The sequence below is a fragment of the Mus musculus genome, chromosome 7 (assembly GCF_000001635.26).
Source record: "Mus musculus strain C57BL/6J chromosome 7, GRCm38.p6 C57BL/6J".
NCBI lineage: Eukaryota > Metazoa > Chordata > Mammalia > Rodentia > Muridae > Mus > Mus musculus.
In genome coordinates this window covers 120,833,481-120,851,374 of record NC_000073.6, presented here as the reverse complement: position 1 = coordinate 120,851,374, position 17,894 = coordinate 120,833,481, and the positions used below count along the sequence as shown (strand labels likewise).

Here is a 17,894-nt window from a genome sequence, read left to right as displayed (position 1 = left end):
CTTACAGGAGCAGCAGCTGCATCATCTAAAGCCAGCCCCAGCACGGTTGAGGACTCAGGAAAGCTGCAACCCTGATCTCCTTGCCTACCTTGTGACCTGCCTTGCTGGCCGCAGTGCCTGTTTTCCCAGCACCTGCTCACTGTCTGTGTAAGTTCAGAAGGAGCCCGGTGAATCCTGTAACTTTCTGAGCCTCTCTCCTCAGAGGGGAGGTTTATCAGTTCTGTGGGAATGGTTTCACAACGCTACACACCCAAGCTGAGCTTGATGAAACAAGCAGAAAGGGCTGTGTACAACCTTTGGGGAAGAGCTGGTTGGTTGTTGGTGGTTTAACCTTCATCTGTTTAACCTGGGTCAGGGATGCTTGACCAAAAGCACCCGGAGATCGGGAGACACAAGTGGGAGTTTCCTTCTACCGTGTGGGTTCCAGGGCCTGAACACAGGTCATTAGGCTTAGTGGCAGGTGCCTCTACCCTTTGAGCCTTCTCCTTGGCCCCAGTAGGGAAAAACTTTTAAAGGGAGAGACTCTCCACTGTTCCCTTTCTTCTGGCTAGAATGCAGATGCAGTTGCTGGAGTGTAGGCAGCTATGAGGTTGGCCATTAGGTACAACCCACAGGTCTCCTATCATGAGGCAGCATCCTAGTCAAAGAGTCACAGACACCATACTTTGATATCAAAACCCGTAAGGTGATAATTTATTGTACGTTCCTTTTTTTCCCTTCAAGTCGCTAACTATACTGGCTCCAGTGATACTTTCTCTCAAAGCAATAAAGGGTCACATTCCTTATGACAAGATGCCCTGCTAGGGACACATTAGGAAAATTAGCCTCAATGCAGACTTGTAGCTTGGTGGCTGATCATTCTGCACATGAGACAGACTTTACCTCAGCTCCACACTCCAATTCTGACCCTCAGCCTCCTAGCAAACTCAATCTATTATGGATTCTCAAACCCAAGGAAGGAGAGAGACCCCAGTTTACAGGAAATGAGACATTTCCAGAAGTTACTCACTTAGGTACCCACAACTTCCCCCTTCCAGCCAGAAACACCTGTGAAGTTTCTCCAGAGAGTTCTATATCCTTCCTCTCTCACTTCCAGACTATCAACCTGGGATATGGAATCATAACTGTCAGTCAGCTCTCTAGTACAGGCCGTGACTCCAGCACAAGACTCATCTTCACTTTCGTAAATTGCGAAACTGAGCCTTGAGTCCCAGCCAGAGGGGACCTGGATGTCCGGGTAGCAGCAAAGCCAAGATGTTTTGGGGTCCTCAGGGAACAGCTATTCTCTGGAAGCCAGGATCTCTCCAGAAGGGACCTGGATGTCTGGATAGCGGCAAAGCCAAGATTTTTAGGGGTCCTTAGGGAACAGCTATTCTCTGGAAGCCAGTCACTCTCTCTCTCTCTCCTCTCTCTCTGTATGTGTGTGCGTGTAGTACTTGGTAGGCAGATAACTAGTGAGAGCTCTAACCATAGCTAATAAACGGGGTGAGCTCCATCCTTAGCACTGAATAAAATGAAAGACCTTTCCTAAAGCATGTGGTTAAAAACAGCAGCCCTAGCCAGGTGTGGTGGCGCACGCCTTTAATCCCAGTACTTGGGAGGCAGAGGCAGGCGGATTTCTGAGTTCGAGGCCAGCCTGGTCTACAGAGTGAGTTCCAGGACAGCCAGGGCTATACAGAGAAACCCTGTCTCGAAAAACCAAAGGGGGAAAAAAAAAAAAAAAAACAAACCAGCAGCCCTTTCCTCTCAGCGCCCCTGGCCATGCCGTTCAGACCACATAATGCTCAACACTTGTGAAAACCTTTGCAACTGTGCACGGGCGGCAAAGCTTCCTACATCTAGATGCAACTGTAATGTTTCCAACTATTCCCAGGGGTGCTCTTGGTGGGTATCCCCATAAGTCAAAATAATATACTTTCCCTTCCCCACTGTTTCTGATTCTATCCATTTCTTGCGCTCTGGCTCTTCCTGCCTCACAGGGTCCTGGGGCTGGGCTCACCATCACACACTCCTATGATCTATGATCTTTCACCAAGGAGTTCCTGGTGTGATAAACAAGACTTGGCCCCTCCCCACCCCACCCCCCACTTCCACTTCTCTGTGCTTCCTCCACTCCCACAGGTGACTCTGCCTGATCCTTTAGGTGCCAGGCGGGAGCTCTCTGCCCAGCAGACTTGGCAGAGGGTAGCATGAACTCCTGTCACGAGTGACAGAGGGAAAATGGAGCTTTGAGGCTGTAGAGGGATGAGAAAGAAGCAAAGGCCTGGGCTCCAACATCCTCTACCTGACAGAATTTTCACAGGAGTAAGAGTAATAATAATACATTTGAAGATCTGGCTGCATGCCAGGTGCTGAACTTAGCAGTTTGGTAATGAGTGACACTGACAGGAGCCTCTGAGCCACAGGGGATTCTCCTAGCCACCTTTCTCTGTCACTCCTTCCCACCCTGCTCTGCTTCTCTCCAAGAGGTGAGTAATTTCACAAAGAGATTGAGGCTAAGATTTAAGTGACTGGGCCAACACTGCTTAGCAAGCTATGGCAAAGTAAGGACTTGAACTAATACCTGTGTGCTTCCATGTTTGGACAGATTATAGCCTTTTTATTTGGTTTTTCATCTTGAGGTCTCAACCATGCCATTGGGCCACCGATTCACCAGACTGATTGCCCAGTGTCCATATGGGACACTTCAGTGTCCCATATGCTAGCGGAGATGGCCAGTTTTTCTGTAGTTTATTCCTGTGACCTGCAGAAGATGGTTTGTGCCAGGCTTGCCACTCTGGGCAGCAGCTAGAGGAGTGAGACACCATTCCTCTGTGTGAGCATTCCTATGGCCTGGCCATAGAGAAGACTGTGTAGATACAGTGCATCCTGAGAAGCAAGACACACTGTATCACTGGTGCAACCAGCCAGGAATATACCATGTCCTGGGGACCCAAAAGTCAGAAGATGATTAAACATTAAAATCCAAAGCCCCCTTGTGCATGTTGCTCACTGAAGCTATAATGACAATCTTTTCTGCTTTATACTCTAAAATGTCATTTGCTGACTTTAAAACGAAGAACTCTTGCACAATGATGTATTTGTATAGACAGAGTCCAGGTTGTAACACTTCGGCAGAAATGGATATTGACTTAGCCCCTGTCCTTCCAAGCAGGAGTTGCTGTTCCTGCTAGCCAGGAAGCGGGTATCTCTGTTCCTGTGAAATATATGGAGATTGTTTCCAAAGAGAGGAGGGTCAGGAAAGGCACGCGTGTGTGTGTGTGTGTGTGTGTGTGTGTGTGTGTGCACGCACATGGAGGCCAGAGGTCACCGGGTATCCTGCTCTATCATATCCCACCATATGCCTTTGAGATATGGTCTCTCATTGAAGCTGAAGCAAGGCTGGCAGCAAGCAAGCTCCAGGAATCCTCTTGTCATGCCTGCCATGCTCAGCTTTTCGTGTATGTGCTGGGATTTGAACTAGGGTCCTCAAGCTCACTCTGCAAGCACTGAGCGCACATGCTCACTTCCCACTGAGCACGGTTTCTCTGACTGTGCTATGGACAATGAATGAGCTGCTCCAATTGTTTTCTTTGTTTGTTTGTTTTCTAGTTTTTTGTTTTGTTTTAAGACAGGGTCTCTTCATGTACTCCTGGTTCTCCTTGAAGTCACAGAGATCCACCGACCTTTGCCTTCAGAGTGCTGAGATCAAAGGCATGTATGTACCACCACTGCCCGGCTGAGCTGGTACAATCCTTACTTACAGGGCAGCGTGTCCTGTGGGATGTCAAACATTTAGCAGCATCAGTGAGCTCCACTTACTAGCTGTCAGATGCACTAGAATCAGAACAGTTAAAATTGTCTCCAGAAGTTGCCATGAGGCAGGATGGAGCAGAATGGCCCCGGGCTGGAGCCTGCTTAGTCACATGAGCTCCTCATTGCTGCTGATGCAATTGACTCAAGCTCTTTCTTGTCTTACAGTTCTAGAGGAGAACTTCTATGGGCTCCTTGTTCAGAGCCAGCAGTCTGAGTCCTCAAGCCTGCTTCCCTTCCTGTCTTCCCATCCTTCTTCCTCCCCTCCCTTCCCCTCCACAGTGTCTTTCTCCCTCCTTCATTTCCAGTGCTGAGGGCGGAATCCAGAGCCTGGTACAGGCTAGGCAAGCCCTCTCATGACGAGCCAACCCTTAGATGGATGATGGATGGATGGATGGATGGATGGATGGGTGGATGGATGGTTTTTCAAGACAGGGTTTCTCTGTGTAGCCCTGGCTTTCTGGAATTTGCTATGTGGCCCAGGCTGGCCTTGAACTCAAGGATCTGCTTGTCTTTGCCTCTGGAATGCTAGGACTAAGGGCGTGACAGTGCCACCATGCCTGGCTTCTACCTCTTCTGTATAAGGACCCTGTGGTGTAGTAAGACAATCCAGGACGATGTCCCCAATTGCTCACCTCTAAGAAGTCTGTTTTGCTGTGTAAGGCCACACACTCACAGATCCTCAGGGTTGGGATATGGACATTTTTAGCAGGGTTATTACTGTTGGGCCTTGGTGTGTGAAAGGAATTGTTATGCGGGGCCTGGGAAGAGGTGCTGGGGTGGATGTGGGGGGGGTGGTAGAGGAGGGTAGGGGTGGTCAGGATGGAATAGCAGCTGGTATTTCCCAGCACCAATTCTATTCCAGGCATGGTGGGGCTGAGGAGTTGGTCTCCCTGGGGTAGCTACTGTTTGCTGCCTGCTGATTCACAAGTGAGGAAATGACCCAGAGAAGGTCTTCTGGAGGAGGCAAGCACTAAGCTTGATCCTGAACGGTAGCCCCTGTGAGCACTCTAAGGCACTCTAAGCGGCAGGACCTGTGGACGTGAAGGTAGGGACGCTAAGCAGACTCATGTAAATGGTGACTGATTCTGGACTTGGAAAATGAGAGTGTGATGGAGGAAGCCAGCATGGATCTCTCAGTTCTTTTACTTTGACATAAAGTGCTGCTTCTCTTCATTGTTGGCTGTTTATCTGTGAGTCCTTAGTGTATGCCGAGGCCCTGGATATCAATGAGACCCTCACTTGATGCTTTAGTTCCTGATTCCTGATGTTGCCCCCTCCCCGACTCAGAAATACATAGAACAAAGCAGAAAGGTGTTTGAGTCACATCAACCAGGTACTGCACAGTATTGGTACCCTAGGGGTCCATCACAGCTTGCTTCATTAAGTCTGCTGTTTAGGACAAGGTCCACTCCTAACAGCAAAACCTGCTTCAAAGCCCTGGCCAAGGGACATAGAGCTCTGCCTAATTTGAGCTTTCCTTTCTTTCTTTTCTCTTCCTTCCTTCCTTCCTTCCTTCCTTCCTTCCTTCCTTCCTTCCTCTCTTCCTTTCTCTCTTTCTTTCTTTCTTTCTTTCTTTCTTTCTTTCTTTCTCTCTCTCTCTCTCTCTCTCTCTCTCTCTCTCTCTCTCTTTTTCTTTCTTTCTTTTTTCAAGAGAGGGTTTCTCTGTGTAGCCCTGGCTGTCCTGGAACTAGCTATATAGACCAGGCTGGCCCCAACTCATGGATCTGCCTGCCTCTGCCTCCCAAGTGCTGGGATTAGAGATGTGCACTGCTCCAGCACTGCTAGATTCTTAAGCTTTACTTATGGGCTTATCTGTGTTTTTTGCTTTTCTTTTGAGACAGGGTCTTTCATAGGCAGGCTGGCCTCCAGTTCCCTATGTCGAGGCAGTGACCTTGAACTTCTGACTGTCTTGCTTCTTTCCTCCCTAGTTCTGGGATAGGGGGCATGGTTTATGAAGTGCTGAGGTGAAACCCAGGGTTTTGTGCCTATTTGGCAAGCATGCTATCAGGCCACATCCCCAGTGCTGGTTTTTCATTCCAAAGAAACTGAGAAATGAGTCCAGTGCTCAGGGCATCATAGACAAGCTGGGTGCTATCTAGAGCAGCCTCTACTGGCCCAGCCAGAGACCGTGTCTCCCAGCATCTCCCGCAACTTAGTGAGACCACGTGATTGCATTTAGGCATATGAACTGTGGCCCAAATAACTCTGCACCACGACCGGGCCCACTCATCGGCCCACTCATCGGCCCACTCATCGGCCCACTCATCGGCCCACTCATCGGCTCACTTTTCACACCTTGACCAGGGCGGGCTGATGACATTTCCACAGCATCACAGAGCACCTTCTCTGAGCTTCAGAAAGGACAGGGGCTCCATCACCTGACCCAGGATCGCAGGACACTGTGCCTTCCCTCAGTCACCTGTCTCAAGCTATTCTCCTTACTCAATCTATTGCCAACTTGTCCTCCTTCACATCTATTGACACAGCCCCTCCTTCGGAGCTGCCTTCCATTCCCAGGAGGCAGGTGCTATTTGCTTCTTTCTACTGGGGAGAAAGCTGAGGAACGGAGGACTTCAGTGACTTGCCTAACAGTAGTCTCTATTTCCTTAACTAGAACACCCAGGAGCAGCTAGGAACCTCCCCTGAGAATTTCTTAGAAATGCAAATTGGGCACCTCCCCGCAGAGCTCCTCAAGGAAACTCCAGTGTGGTCCAGCAATCGGAGGCCGGCAAGCAAGCCATGCAGGGGGCAGCTGTTGATAGAACCACAGCCCCGCACTCACTCACTCACCTCTGACTCTTCAGCCTGTGAAATGTTACCGTACTGCAGCGACTGACTCAACCCTTTTCTTTCTCCGAAGCCTTGTAGTCTGTACCTGTAGACCCTGGTTGCAAGAGTTTAGTCAGATACTCTTTAATTTGGTGTGTGTGTGTGTGTGTGTGTGTGTGTGAACACGAAGGTGACTGTGGAAGTCAGAAGAGCACACTGGATGCCCAGGAGATGGTGTGGCACGGGTGAGCCACTCAGCCAGGGCAACCGAGTCCCCATGATCTTACAGCTCTTTCCCCTTTCACTTCAGAGGTAAGTGTTCTCACCCTCTGAGCCGGCCATGCTCCCCCACCCCCCCACAGGCCCTCATCCAACAAGCTTTTAAGGCTCAAACCCAGGATCATCCCAGGTGTAGACCCGGTGGCACCCTGGGACTTGGAGGTAACTGATTCCTGCAGCTGCCTCTCTCACCAACTAAAGCCTTCCTAAAGGCTGTTGCTACTTGGTTGCTGTGCCTGATCCTGAAGTTTTTCTCCTTCACAATAGAAATTAAGGTAGAGAAGGAACCCTAAAAACAACTCGATCCTGCCGTGCACCCCTAGGTTCCTACAGGCCGTTCCCAGGGGGGAATTAACAGCTGCCAGCTGTGGATGACAAGATCTCTTGGGGCGAGTCTGATCAGTGCAGGGTAAAAGGTTTGAAAATACTATGTTTGTGAAACAGCGTGGCATGAGCCATTCAGGAAAGTCACGCCTAACGCGCTCAGACTCTCAAAAGAACCCAGTTCTTTGGAACAAAGGAGTCGCTCCCCGCTAGCCTTCCTTTCCCAGGAACTGTTGCCGCAGCAGAGAGGGGTGAAGAGCTAGCTGTCTAAGGTCGGGGTTTGAACACGGCCTGGACCCACTCCCTCCACTGGCTTCGTCCTCCTCACAGAGCAAACAGCACCTTCCCCGGGAAGTCTTCCCAAAACTTCACTCTTAACCCCTACACTCACAATCCTTGTTTACTTACTCTACATTCCCTACCTGGCCTCTGAGGATCTGGGGTCCACTCTGGACCTCGGCTTTCTCCTCCGTAATATCTGTTCAGTGGTCCCAAGCCAGGGAGCGCCTCATCGCGGAGGACGCAGAAATACTCCCCCAAGGAGAATTCCCAAGTCAGATCTCACTCTTCCGAAACGCACGCGATCAGTCACACACAGGGCGCAGCTGGGCAGGTTTCCCGCAATCCCCTTAGCCGACACTAGCTAGTTTTGGCCCAGGGCTCACCCAGGAGGTCCCCGCCCCCGCGCCACCAACTGCATACGAATGCTCAGCCCCTTGGCGCACAAGTCTCCAACGCCTGCCAACACCCCAACTCCCTCAACCAACAATGCTGCAAGGGCGTATGCAGCTCAGACCTCGAGGTTCCGAGAACTGAGGCCCGCATAGGCCTCTAGTGTGGGGAACCCGGCGAGGGGAAATGTTACTTGGGCGTTTCAGGGGGACAGGCGGGCTCGCCGAGGCACAGAGGAGACCCGGGCGGAGGCCCGCGTGCGCTGCCTGGTGCAACCAGAACTGCGCTCACCGCTTGCCAACGTCTTTCTTTCCTTCCTTACAGACGCAAACACTGAGCCTCGGGGGAAGCTCTGCAACCAGAGAAGCGCCCCAGTGGCCTTTCGGGGGGCTGCTGCAGCGGGACGCGCGGGCTCCCCATCTTCCCGTCACCTACCTCCCACAGTGTGGCAGGCGCGACAGCTGCTGCCCACGGCCGCAAGGATCCCAAGGAGCTGGCAAAGGCTGGCGGCCGGGCGCTCCAGGGTGCAGGGAGGGAGGAGAATCCCCGGTACAAAGCGCAGGCGACAGAGAGCCAGGCCCGCAGCCGCAGTGGGGCGCCTGAAGACGTCGGAGCGCTGGAGCCGAGCACGGGCTGGAGTTGGGGCTGCTGCCGCTGGGGTTGGAGCTGGAGGCTGGAGGCTGGGACCAGGGCTGGGGCGGGACTGACGCACGGGGCGCACGCCCGGGCTCACGTGGCCGTCCCCGGGTGGCCATCACCTCCATGCAGCCGCCGTGTTGTCTTCTGGCTCCCCCGCCTGTTGAACGCTTCCTAGACACCTGGGTCTAACGTTAGATTTCATGCTGTGTGTCTGGTGGCGCATACCCTTAACCCCAGCACTTGGAAGACAGACTGCGGGCGGATTTCTGAGTTCAAGGCCAGCCTGGTCGTCTACACAGTGAGTTCCAGGGCTGCACTGAGAAAACCTGTCTCAAAAAAAAAAAAAAAAAGGGAAATCTTAAGGATTTCATGACATAATTTTGAAGAAATTTAACACTTTCAAGAGAGGGAGGGGTAACGAAGGAGCAGGAGGGGGCAAAACAACAAAAATTGTGTTAAAAACTCATAAAGAATCCAAATTCATGGTAAGCACATATGTATTTAATATTTACATATAAATTTATAAATATAAGTATAGAAAATTATACACGTATATGTAAATATTTAATATATAACCTATATATTTTTGTTTAAATTTAATATTTGTATATAAACATATATTCGGTTTAAATTTATACAGTTCGGCCTACCTGACAATTCCAACTATTTCTATAATTTTTAATTAATAACTTTATCAGGGCCGGGCGGTGGTGGCAAATCCCAGCACTCAGGAGGCAGACACAGAAGGATCTTTGTGAGTTCAAGGCCAGCCTGGTCTACAGAGGGAGTTCCAGTACAGCCAGAGCTGTTACACAGAGAAACTTTGTCTTAACAAAAACAAAAAAGAAAAATCTTTGTCAAGCCTTCCTGGACTCTCTGGAGGGAAAAATCACAGTATTCCTAACTCTGAGCCTAGGGCCTGGCACATAGTGCTTAATGGGTGGGAACTTGGGCATGGTGGTAGACCTCTGCAGTCCCCAGAAAAGCAAGGCCAGCCTGGGCTACATGGTGAAGCCCTTTCTCAAAACTCAAATCTGGTGCAGTGCATGGAAGGAAGGTAGCCCTTGGAAGATGTAAAGACTGAAAACCAGTGGAGGCAGGCATGTGTACTTTGAGGTCATATCTCACCGTATACTTTAGAGTAAAAATCTAAACAGTTGCACATTTTGAGCTATTTGTCCATCCAGCTGCAGTCAGCTATATAAGGTATGCAGGCACGACTAGCTGTATTGTACAGATCATAGGACTGAGACTTATAAAGAATGTATCTTGCCCAGGGACACAGTTAGGAAAGGGTGTGATCTATTTCATTTAATAAAGCAACTGTTAATAGACTTACTGACAGGAGAAACACCATAATATCTATTCTGCCACAGGCTTGTCTGGCCTGGGCTTTCAGATTAAAGACCTGAAGACCTGAACCACCTTGAAGTTGTACCAGCAAAAACACCAGAAACATCCTCTACACTTTGTACTTCCAGAACCATGAGCCAAAAATCCACCTTTTAAAAATTACTTATTTTATGTGTATGGGCGCTTTGTCTGCATGTCTGTCTAAGAGTGTCTGGTTGTCCAGAACTGGGATTACAGTTGTGAGTTGCCATGTGTGTGCTGGGAATTAAAACCAGGCCTTCTTGAAGCACAGCCAGTGTGCTTAAGTCTCAGCCAGTGGTTCTCAACCTGTGGGTCCCAATCCTTATGTCTGGGTCAAATGCCCCTTTCATGGACTGACTGTGTGCTGTAAGCTGAAATAAACCCTTTCCTCCTCAGGTTGCTTTTGGTCATGGGTCTTATCACAGCATCTGACGGTCTGTAGTAGTGTGTTACTGGTAACAAAAGGACCTTGCACACAGGCGAGAGTACTCCTCATACCATTCCTCACAACCTTCCTAACTGTCCTCCACTTAGCACACGGAACAGGCTAGGAAAGTGGCTTTTCCAAGGTTATACAGAGGCATGGTTTAGCCCAGATCTGGGTCTATGCAGATCTCTTGTGTCCTGTAGGCTCTTTGGTGTTTGAGAGCAGTAAACCTGCTCTCCCAGGGGAAGTCAGGACTTCAGACTGTTGTCAGCATGAACATTCCCCGCAAAACATTTGATTCCCCCCCCCCATCCCCTTTCTTTTTAAGAGACAGGATCTTTCTACACAGCTCTGACTGTTGTGGAAACTCACTGTGCAGACCAGTGCTTCTGCCTCTCAAGTGCTGGGACTACAGGCATGCACCACCACACCAGACAAGTTTGATTTTCTTGATTAAGATCCCATGTTGCCACATGAACTCAGAAAGACGAGTGCTTTGTCCTGGAGCTGCCCAGCATGACAGCTCGAAGGATGTGTGCCCCACCTGGCCTGCCCTTCTGGAAGATCAGCCCCACAGCACAGGGAGCTGTACCACCACTCCCAGCTAGATCCATATTTTCAGTGTCTACTTTCCAAATAGATAATGACACTGAGTATGTTTTCCGGTACCCGTCAGATGCTCCTATAGAACCTAGCGATTCCACTCTCAGCTATATGCCTAAGGGTAAAGAGATTATGCACCATGCAAAAGAAATTGGAGGTGTTGATAAGATGGCTCAGGAGGTAAAGCCATTTGCCAAGCCTGACACATAATCCCGAGTCCATCTCTGGGACTCACGTAGCAGGAGATAACTAATTCCTGCAGGATATTGTCCAGCCTCAACATACATACATGCACATACACAAAATAAATTGCTGTAATTTAAAAAAGAAATTAGAATAGGTGCCCACATTTAAAATACAACAGCAAACCCAGCTATGTATGGGGCTGGATGGGGTGGCACATGCCTGTAATTTTAGAACTCAGGCCGAGGGCTGAGAGATCGCTTAGCCTTTGAGGACACTGGCTGCTCCTCCACAAGATCAGTTTCCCAGCACCCACATGGTTGGTGACAGCTGTGGCTCCAGCTCCAGTGGCTCTGATGTCCTATTCTGGCCTCTGCTGACACCAAGCATCTGCTGTGGTACACAGACATACATCCAGACAAAAATTTAAAAGTGGCTGGCTCACTATGTAGAAAATATCCAAAATATACAAAAAAAGAATAAATAAGTTTAAAGAAAAAAAAAAAAGGCTGAAGCAGGATTGCTAGTTCAAGACCAGCCTGGGCTGCATGGCTAGAGCAGTTTTTTTGTTGTTTGTTTTAAAGATAATTTACTTCATGAGTGTTTTGTCTGCGTGTACCACACACATACATGTTGCCTGTGGAGGTCAGAAGAGGATGTCGGGTCTGGGTCTCCTGGAACTGGAGGTTTCCAGTTTTGAACCGCTACATGGGTCCTGAGAACTGAACCTGGGTCCTTTTTGAGAGCTACAAGTGTTCTCACCAGCTGAACCACCTCTCTACCCCAGGACAGTTTTTATAAAGACTAGCAGAATCCATGAAATTACTCTTCTCCTATCTTAGGGTGTTCTGAGAGTGAGGCGTCTAGCTTTATTTGCCTATATGTTTGAATAGGAAAAGATCTGGAAGAATCCAGACCAGTTTAGTTTTGTTCTGTTTTTGTTGGTTTTTTTTTGTTTGTTTGCTTTTAATGCGGTGGGCCTCACTGGTAAAGGAAGACTTTTTTCTTTCAATTTTACACATAGGATTGGGCATTTAAAAATGTATGGGCACACTTGTGGTACCATTCAAACATAGAACCCACTTCCTTTATGTAGAAGGGGAGGCAGATTTATGAAGTAGGGACATGAACAATGGCTCTATCTCTGCATTTTTCTTTCTTTGCTCCCGTTTCACTAGGGAACACTGGTTACTTTTATGACAGTTACAGTTAAATGTCACTTAGAAACAGAAAACCCAAAAACTAAACACAGCCTGGTTGCCCTGGCTTTTGAGGCCTCCCCACCCTTCCCTGGCATTGGCTGGGTTTGCATTTGATTTGCCCTTGCTGTGTCACGCAGGCATAAATCACCAGAGAAGCATGGTCAGCAGGCATGGGGGAGGCCAGCCAGCAGACAAGGCTGCTGGAGAGAGGCTGGGTGGGAGCAAATGGAAATCTTTGCCTCTCTGGGGTTGGAAGCAAGCAGGTCCTGAACACCTTGAAAAACAGTTGTGCTCTTCTCCGAGGCCTGTTTTTGTATCATCAGGCCTAGGAAGTGTGGAATAAACTCTGGCTTGTACTAAATTAGGGCTCTGTGTGTGTGTGTGTGTGTGTGTGTGTGTGTGTGTGTGTGTGTGTGTATGCTCAGAGTTATTCTGGGGAGACAGCCTACATAAAGAGAACTCCGTGTCCTTCCTGTGACTGCAGAAAAGGGTGATCTTCCAGGAGGGCAGGCCAGGGCCTGCCCATGTCCAGACAATAATTCTATTAGCTCTTAGGATGGGCAGGTCTGGGCAGAAGTGTTTGCCTCTGCCTTTGAGTTCAAATGGCAATGGAATTCAGATCATGTGACCTTCACCAAGAATAAAACATCAGGGCACGTGTGTTATAGCTTATCGCGTAGATCAATAGTGTGTTTAATCTGTAGGAGACCCTGATCTTGATCTCTAGCACTCCAGTGCATACACACACACACACACACACACACACACACACACAGACAGACACTTAAAAGAAGAAAAACCGTTTTTGTTTTTGTTTTTTTCCAATCAGTATTCTTTTGGTCAATTTTGTCCTCAGTCCTGAAGATATGGCATTGGGTAACTAAGAAACTATCATTTGTTTTCTCCTGGTAGAGGCTTATCAAGTCCCTTCATGGGCAAGGGTAGAGAAGATATTCACAGGATCCCATAGAACCTTGGTGACGATCTTGAGGTATAGGCGGCAAAGGATTGCTCAGGTCCCTGGGATGGGCATCCTCGCGGTGCCTGCCCTGGATTGCCAGGTTTGATCTTTGAATGACTCACTCACTGGTTAGGAGCAGATGCCGTTCTTGCAGAAAATCATAGTTCACTTCCTCCATCCACATCAGGTAGCTTACAACTGCCTATGACCCCAGCTATAGGGGAATCCAATGCCTGCTTCTGGACTCTGCAGACACCTTCATTCACACACACAAAATCACACAGAGACCCAGCAACACATATAATTAAAAGCAATTAAGCAGGTAGTGGGAGCACATAACCTTTAACCCCAGCATTTAGGGGCAGATCTCTGAGTTCAAGGCCAGCCTACTCTACAGCGCAAGTTTCAAGAAAACTAGGGCAGCACAAAGAACCTTGTCTTAAACAAACAAACACAACAAAAAACTTTTTCAGGGTCTGGGGAGATGGCTCAGTCAGTAAAGTACTTGTCTTACAAAGTTAGGGGCCCAAGATCCCCTGCACTCTTGTTAACAAGCCAGACATCAAGGCAGCTGAGTGTAATCCTAGTGGTGGAGGTATGGAGAAAGGGGGATCCCTGGAGCTCAGTTAGTCTTGTCCAGGTTCAGCAGGGAGGCTCTGTCTCAACCAAAGAGTGATAGAGGAAGACACATAGGCACATGCACACGAGCACACACACACACACACTCTCTCTCTCTCTCTCTCTCTCACACACACACACACACACACACACACACACACACACACACACACACAGAGAGAGAGAGAGGACTTTACTCTCTGATAGGACCAGACCGATGTCTGACACTTATGGGTCAATGAGATTGTGGATGGAATGAGAAAAGCAAATTCTCACAACAAATGCTGTGGGGTGGGTACTACCGTTGCTGCAACATTGTAGCAAATTTCCTAGGTTACTGAAGCTATTGAGCCAGTGGCCCCCAAACCCGTGGGGTTCCTATACTGTATTGGCTTAACCAATTACTACGAACTGAGTAACTCCAATCATTCTGGAGAACAGAATTCCTACAATCAAGGAGTCAGACCCCTCCTATTTTCTTTGGAAGTTCCAGGGGAGAATGGGTTGTCAGGTGCTGGGGAGAGGGCTCAGTGGGTGAAGGGACTTGCGGTTAAGCCTGCCATCTGAGGCTGATTTCAAAGGGAATCCATGAGGTGGGAGGAAACAGCAGCTCCTCCAAGTTATCTGATCTCTCCATGAATACTGGTGTGCCCCCTCCCGGGGAAATAAACACACAAAGCTTAGAAAAGGTTACCTGCATTCCTTGATTCGCCTCTTCATCTCTCAGCCTCCTCATAGCTCCATCTTCTTATCTCCTGTGGGTTCTCACCTCTTCTAAGGGACACTTGGAAAAATCTAGGCTAGTCTTCCTATCCTTAAGTTTTTGAGACAACTTCAATAACAGGTCATGTAGCCTTTAATTAGGGATATAGCGGAGGCTGACCTTGAACTCCTGATCCTCCTGCCTCCATCTAAGCCGCGCGCAAATCTACTCTCGCTGCTCGTGAAGCTCTGTTATCCATTCATCCATTCATAGCTGACCCCCCCGCCCCCCGAAAAAAGGTTTCCTTTTGTCACATAAGACAATATGAACCGTCTGGGGATTTGGGTCTGAACACCGCTGTTGGGTTGGTGGCGTGGGAGTCTTTGGTTAGCATAGCCACTCACCTTTTATTGTAGTTTTGTTTGCTATCTTCCCTAAACGTTGCAAGAAAATGGATGACCCTAGTTAAGTATAAAATCTGCAAAAAGGAAACTGGAAGGATTTAAAACTGCTTTTAAAAGAATCAAACTTGGGAATGAATATCAGAAGAGAAGAAAAAAATAACCTATATTTTTGTTTCAAGAATTTCAAGTCGATCTTCAAAATTCTGAACGGTAGAAACGCAAGGTTTGCTAGGCGGTACTCTGTAATTGTATTTTCCTGAAAACAACGTAAATAGTCTGCATTGGAGTGGGGCTTGAGAGGCGGGAGGACGCTAGCTTGGCGAGGTACCTGACACACACTGACAGGTCTTTTTCCCACTCCGTAAAATGTGATAATAAAAGCGAAGGAGCCCACATCAACAAAAGATCCGTGACAACATTCCAAGACACCCTGGACACCACGCGGCCATGAGCCAGGAGGTTACAGACTGAAGTGGTTCGGCGCAAACCCGGTTCCCGAGTGACTGCCCCGCCCAGGCGAGCCCGCCTGGAGGACGCGGCGGCGCAGCACTGCCCCCAGGTGGCTGTAGGCAGCATCACGTCCTCGGAAAATGCAAAACTCAAATTCTCTCACTTTAGGATCAGGCGTTTTCATGGTTGACACTCAGGGACTGTCCTGTCCTTTCCTTTTTAGTGGTGCATTCTTGCTTGATGGCCGTGTTGGAAACCAGGGCGCTGGGAAACCAGAGGCGGATGTCCCTACATACTGAAAGGCTGGATTCATTTTGGGCATGCGGGAACGCCCAGAGGCGGAGCTTGCAAAATGCAGCTCACTGCGTCATCACACTAATATACTCTGAATGGCCTATCTTACAAATGGGAGGTAGCGTGGCCGAGTGGTCTAAGGCGCTGGATTTAGGCTCCAGTCATTTCGATGGCGTGGGTTCGAATCCCACCGCTGCCACATCCCTAAGTTTTAAATTTTTAATTTATTTTTGCATGCTTTCGGTTTTGTCTTCTTTTCTTCAATCTTTCTGAAGCTCATTTTAAAAAAACACAAGGAAGGAAAGAAAGAAACGAACGAAACTGGTCTCTTTCTCTAGCCTGGTACACAAACACGTGTCATGACCACTAATTTTCTTCCCTGAAAAACAAAACACAAAACAAAATAAAATCCCATCCCTTTTCAGGGCAATGGGTCCCAGACAGCTCGCAAATTCCCAACAGGCGCTCTGGGTCTTAGTTCACATTTCTGAGATCTCTGCCGACGGCAAAGGATATGAGCTAGAGAGGGTCCCTTCCTGGTTCTGACACTCATAAGTCTCTGTTGGTGGAAAAGACGTCAGGTGACTGCGAAGGGCTGGGTTGCTGGGCGGAGTCTTACGTAGAAAGGCGTTCTTGAGGTCTCAGCTTTCTTCATTCTTTCACATGGTCTCTAGGCTTGGTTTAGTGTCCCCTCGATGCTTATTTATCCACAACTATGAAAGCGCTACTTTGTGCCAGAAAAGAACTCAGCTCACTGAGAGGTTTCAGGAGTGAGCAAGACAGGTCAGGATTCAGAGACACTATTATTTCATCAATTACACTTGACTCCATGACAGCCAGATCTACACAGGAAAACCCTGCCTTGTTTTTGTTTTTGCTTTTGTTTTTTTGTTTTTTTAAAAGGGTGAAAGAAGGGTGGACAGCTCACTACACATTTTTATTCTGAAGAGGGGCAAATAAGCGGAATGATAGTGGAAGACTTACATAGGTCCGCTCTCGCTTGATCTCTCTCTCTCTCTCTCTCTTCTCCCCCCCTCTCTCCTCCCCCCTCTCCTTTCGTCACTGCTGCTGAAAGTAGAACTCAGGGCATCCTCGGATAGCACTCCTCCCCTGAGCCACACCCTTAACCTTAGAGAAGATAGACTTCCACCTCCAACCGTGTCTGTGTGGAGGTCAGAGAACAATTTGCAAGAGTCTGTTCTCTCCTTCTACAGTGTGGGATTGTAGATCCTAGGAATTGAATACAGGACATTCATCAGGTTTGGTGGCAAGCACCATCCTCAGCTTGGGAAGACATAAAGTGACTTTGAAAATCTCTTAGCTGGCTAGCATTGGTCCACAGTTGGAGATGGCTTTTAATAGAACGCTTATAAACCAGTCTCACTGGTTGCCCTATTCGGATAAACTATGTCATTGGTTTATAGTGGCCTTTCTTCTGCATCTGCATCAATGCTTCCTCCTTTAGTTTCTTTAAATGAGCCAACCCTTCCTGTGTGAATCTCACAGGGGCTGGTAATTAGGGTAGCATCGGAATCCTTCAGGGATTTGTGTGTTGGGTGGGGGTACCGTATCCTTTCCCACCCGATAAAGAGAGGACAGAAGAATTCTTGAGCTGGCGATCTATGCTGCTACGTAGTGCTCAGGCCTTAGTCTTGTTGCTTTGAGGGGGAAGAGACGGAGAAACCCAGAAAATAAGTAAATTGATTCTTGGCTAGACAATAATGTGAACATGTAAGGCTGCCCTAAAAACATATTTCTCAGGAAGAGAAGGTTGAAAGAGGGAGTTTAGAGAAGGGGGGGGGCATTTGGATGATAAAAATTTATCAGTGAAGGAAGTTCAACTGCCAGTTGTGAAGGTTAGAGTTGATGGTCAATTAGACAGGATCTGCAAGCACTGGCAGGCACACCTGTCAGGGGTTAGGTTAGATTAAGGTAGTCTCTAGGCCTGTTGATGGATTATGTGACAGAGCTCCTCCAGGAGGTTGAGGTGGGAACCCATTCTAATAGTGGGCAGTACCATCTCAGAACTTGGGTAAACATGACAGTCTCTTTTCTTTCTGACTACAGACACAATGTGACCAGCTGCTTCATGTTCCAGACGCTAACTTTGCTCACACAATGGACGTATGAACTATGAGGCAAGATAAACCCTTTCTTAAGTTGCTAGTGTCAGGGTTTTGTTTGTTTTTCCCAAACA

General features: G+C 48.4%; 1 protein-coding gene, 1 long non-coding RNA gene and 1 other non-coding gene across 10 annotated transcripts in view; 2 read left to right on the top strand and 1 right to left on the bottom strand.

The window, feature by feature from the left end:
• Eef2k (eukaryotic elongation factor-2 kinase) overlaps positions 1–8,733 on the bottom strand; it is a 64,578-nt gene extending 55,845 nt beyond the window's left edge. For 2 of the 8 annotated variants that reach the window (XM_006507344.4, XM_006507345.4), the window contains exon 1: positions 8,275–8,733. The gene's annotated coding sequence lies outside the window, so the exon portion shown is untranslated. Of the gene's footprint in view, positions 1–5; positions 187–6,585; positions 6,680–7,589; positions 7,808–8,274 lie in introns of those variants that run through there. The other 6 variants (XM_006507342.4, XR_003946386.1, NM_007908.4 and 3 more) reach the window with 6 other exon arrangements.
• On the top strand, positions 7,864–10,248 carry Gm36449. Its single transcript, XR_378468.3, has 2 exons — positions 7,864–8,776; positions 9,855–10,248. It is a non-coding gene; the product is annotated as a predicted gene, 36449 (long non-coding RNA).
• Positions 10,249–15,814: 5,566 nt separating this feature from the next.
• On the top strand, positions 15,815–15,896 carry n-TLtag1. The gene has a single exon. It is a non-coding gene; the product is annotated as a tRNA-Leu (tRNA).
• The last annotated feature ends 1,998 nt before the right edge of the window (positions 15,897–17,894 follow it).